Source organism: Canis lupus, chromosome 6, assembly GCF_048164855.1.
Source record: "Canis lupus baileyi chromosome 6, mCanLup2.hap1, whole genome shotgun sequence".
In the NCBI taxonomy this organism is placed as follows: domain Eukaryota; kingdom Metazoa; phylum Chordata; class Mammalia; order Carnivora; family Canidae; genus Canis; species Canis lupus.
Window position 1 is genome coordinate 58148740 of NC_132843.1, and position 4286 is coordinate 58153025.

The 4286-nt window shown below is 45.0% G+C and overlaps 1 non-coding gene across 1 annotated transcript; it reads left to right on the top strand.

The window, feature by feature from the left end:
• Nucleotides 1-3805: 3805 nt before the first annotated feature.
• On the top strand, nucleotides 3806-3969 carry LOC140636155 (U1 spliceosomal RNA). The gene has a single exon (XR_012033473.1). It is a non-coding gene; the product is annotated as a U1 spliceosomal RNA (small nuclear RNA).
• Nucleotides 3970-4286: the final 317 nt, after the last annotated feature.

Below are 4286 nucleotides of genomic sequence, written 5' to 3' on the forward strand. Positions count from 1 at the left end.
GCCGGAAGTGGCCGCCCGGAAGTCACCGACGCCTCGTGCCGGAAGTGGCCGCCCGGAAGTCACCGACGCCTCGTGCCGGAAGTGGCCGCCCGGAAGTCACCGAGCCGTCGGGGGCGCCTCGTCGCCGCCCAGCGGGCGCCCCGAGGGAGGAGCGTGCGAGGCCCACAGGTGCTGGCGTCCTTCGGGTGAAGCCGGGAGCTCGCGGGCCGTGGCGGCGACGCCGACGACGACGAAGCTCACGACGCCCCGCCGGCTGCTGGCGGGGCGGAGGGTGGCGGACAAGGTGCTTCTGGAGGTTAGAGGCCGCTGGGAGGCGGGGAGAAGGGGCGGCCCTGGGCCGGCGCCCCGGTCAGGCGGAAGCCAGCGACAGGCCCTTGGGTCTGCTGGGTCCTTTTTTTTTTTTCTTTAATAAAGATTTTTATTTATTTATTCATGAGAGACACACAGAGAGAGGCAGAGACACAGGCAGAGGGAGAAGCAGGCTCCATGTGGGGAACCGGTGCGGGACTTGATCTCAGGACCCTGAGGCCACGCCCTGAGTGAGCCCAAGGCAGAGGCTCCACCACTGAGCCACCCAGGCGCCCTGCTGGGTGCTTTTGACACTTTATTATTTACAACAGTTTTAGATTTGTGGAAAAAGTATGAAGAAGGTGGAGAATTCCTATACACTCTACACCCCGCTTCCCTTATTAACATCTTACATCGCGTGGTAGTTTTGTTGTAAAGAACCAACATTGATGCTTAAAACAATAAATTGTTTACTATCTCCTCAGATCTAAATTTTCTCTCCGTGCAGTCCCCTCCCGGGTACTCTGTCCAGCCGATTTCAGCCACTTTATTCTTCCCGACCCTCCTTCCCATCTCCTCAACCCGGGGAGTCAGTCCCCCAAGCTCTGCGGAGTAGACCTGGTTAACTTCCAGGGCAGCAAGCTGGGACACTTGTGGAGAATACGTTTTCTGTTGACCATCTTTCAGGGTTACTGTCCTTTGCAACTGGATGCCTAGTGTCTTGATAACCATTGTTTCTTTTAATTATTTATTTTTTAATTTTTATTTATTTTTATATTTTATTGGAATTCAGTTTGCCAACATCCATTGTTTACATTTATTTCTAGTTTTTGGTTGTTCAGGCTGGGCACGTAATTGGTCTCTGTAATACTACACTGACCAGAAGTGGGATTTCCTTTTTTTCTTTTTTTTTTGGTCTTATCATTTTAAATATTGTAAGCATAGTTGTTTCATGGTCTGTGTAGACTCATCTGTCAACTGAAATTTTGTGTGTCTCTTTTCTGGTCTGTTTTCCTGCTTGTTCTTGCCCGTGGTCCTTTGTCTATGTGCATGGTTATTCTGGTCATCATAATGTGGTGTTCCCCCCCCCCCCCTAATTGGACAGGAGCCCCCAAATGTAGGGCAACCAATCGGTGGAAGCCAGTGGCTCAGGTGGTGGAAGGATGCACCTGAGACAGAACAAAGGAGCTAGAAATTTCTTGGATATACTGCAAGGGCACAGCAGGCAGGACAGCAGGACAAACTGCTTTGATATGGTGGGGGCTGTTGTTGAGGAGGTATGGGGAGAATGGAATTCTTCCTTTTTTGGTAGCTGTGCCTGTTTGTAAGTAGCCCACTTGTCAGTTAGGGCCTATGGATACTTTGAGGTGGGTCACCTGAAGGGCCTGTCTGGATTTAGCCAGATATGGTCACTGTGGGCCCTTTTGCCTTGATCATTCCATTTGTTGCCTAGAAGCAGCCTCCAAACATTCTTAAATATTTGTAGCAATAACTTTGGGCTAGGATGGAGTCACATTCCTCCAGAGAGGATTTCCATTTGCCTCTGCCACGTGGAGGATTTGGGGGATCATTTGGGGATGTTCTCAGTTGAGGACAACCTTAAATTTTAAGGCTTGGGATTCCCTACATATCAGGCAAGTAGGATTTAAGATGGAATTCTGTGTGAGGGCTGGGCCACATCATACACCCTGGGGGTGGGTGCTTTTGGGGTACCATTTTTTGGATACATTATTACTAATTGAAGCCTATGCTTATTCAGATTTTCATAGTTTTTACCTAATACACTCTGTTTCAGGGCCCTTTCCATGGTACATTACATTTAAGCATCGTGTCTCCTTAGACTCTTGGATGCGGTGGTTTCTTAGACTTTCCCTTTTTTTCATGACTGTGACCGTTTTGAGGAGTACTGACCAGGTATTACGTAGCATGTTCCTTAATTAGGATTTGTCTGAGGTTTTTCTCATGATTAGATTGAGCTTGTAGATTTTCGGCAGCAAAACCACAGAGAGAAATGACCTTTTTCATTATATCAAAAATACTTCTTAGGTGCACGTGGGTGGCTCACTTGGTTGAACATTGGAGTTATGGTTTTGGCTCAGGTCATGATCACATGGGCTGTGGGATTGACCCCTGCCTTAGTCTCCCCACTTGGTGGGGAGTTACTTGAGTTTCTCTCCTTCTGTCCCTTCCATGTCTCCCCTCTCATAAATAAATAAATAAACAAACAAACAAATAAATAAATAAATTAACAAACAAACACTTAAAAAAAAAAGATTTATTTATTCGTGAGAGACACAGACTGAGAGAGAGAGGCAAAGACATAGGCAGAGGGAGAAGCAGGCTCCTCACAGGGAGCCTGATGCGGGATCCTGGATCCCAGGATCATGACGTGAGCCAAAGGCCGATGCCCAACTGCTGAGCCTCCCAAGTGTCCCTAAAAATAAGCTTTCTAGCAATTTCTTCACTGTAAGTTTTCTCCTCTCGTCATCCCTTTTTCCATACTGTAGCCTTTGGAAAGCAGTCACCATACACAGCTCATACTTAAGGAGTTGGGATTTATGCTTCACTTCCATGAAGACAGAGTACCTACATAAATTATTTGGAATTCTTGCACACAGGAAATTTGTCCCCTCTCCACCATTTACTTATTTAGTCAGTTTTTTTTTTTATTTATTTTTTTTTAATATCAGTACAGGTCATGGATATTTATTTTATACGTTGGGTTATAATCCAGTACTACTTTATGTTGTTGCTTAAATTGTACCAGCTTTGGTCACTGAGGGCTCTTTCAGTTGGCTCCTGTGTCCCTTTGACATAACTTCATTGTGATTTTTTTGTTTGTTTTTAATACTCCTTATTTTCTGGCACTGAAAGGTAGGCCAGGTTCTTCTTGGATATTTCCTGCCCCAGTTCTAGATTCAGCTGTTTCTCCAAGGCACCCTGGTTCCTTTTATTAGGGAATAGTATTAAGATTCAAGATTTGGATGCTAGATGTCCCTTTTTTTTTTTTTTTTTAAAGATTTTATTTACTAGAGAATGCATGCATAAGCAGAGGGAGGGGCAGAGGGAGAGGGAGAAGCAGTCTCCTGCTGAGCAGGGAGCCCAATGTGGCTCCATCCCAGGACCTTGGGACCATGACTTGAGCTGAAGGCAGATGCTTAACTAACTGAGCCACAGGCAACCTGGAAGTACTTTTTGATACTGGGGTGTTGTTACTTAGCTGACAGATCAAGTGTATGTGTGTGTGCTAACCAGTGTATATAGATATATCTATAAATATTTGTATATGTAACTGTCTTTATTCATTGAGCTAAACATCATAAGCTAAGTTCATACTCTCTCCAACTCTAATCCGTTACCACATGGATCTTTCTAGCCTCCTCCCCTTTCTTATTTGTAAGCTCCCATTTTAAGAGTGAGAAAACCGGCTTCCCCCTCTCCCCATCATCCATTTATTTCAATTCCAATGCATTGATTGTAGTATATAAGTATAGCAACATCAAAAATTAATGCCACCATACTTACCTGGCAGAGGAGATACCATGATTACAAAGATGGTTTTCTCAGGGTGAGGTTTATCCATTGTACTCTGGATGTGCTAACCCCTGTGATTTCCCCAGATGTGGGAAACTCAACTGCATAATTTGTGATAGTGGGGAATTGTGTTTGTGTTCTCCCCTGGGAAAAAAATTAACTCCCAATGGGAATTAATATTATCAGAGTATGGGGCTATGAATGGTTTCTTTTGACTTTTTTTTTTTAAGATTTTATTTCTTTATTTGAGAGAGAGAGAGAAAGAGCAAGAGCAGGAAAAGGGAGAAGCAGATTTCCCACTGAGCAGGGAGGGACACAGGACTCAGTTCCAGGAAGCTGGGATCATGACCTGAGCCTAGGGTAGACGCTTAACTGACTGAGCCACCTAGGCACCCCTCTTTTGACTTCAATCTTACATTCTCTACTCATTTTCAAAGTTAATCAGTATCATTTTTCCTCATTAG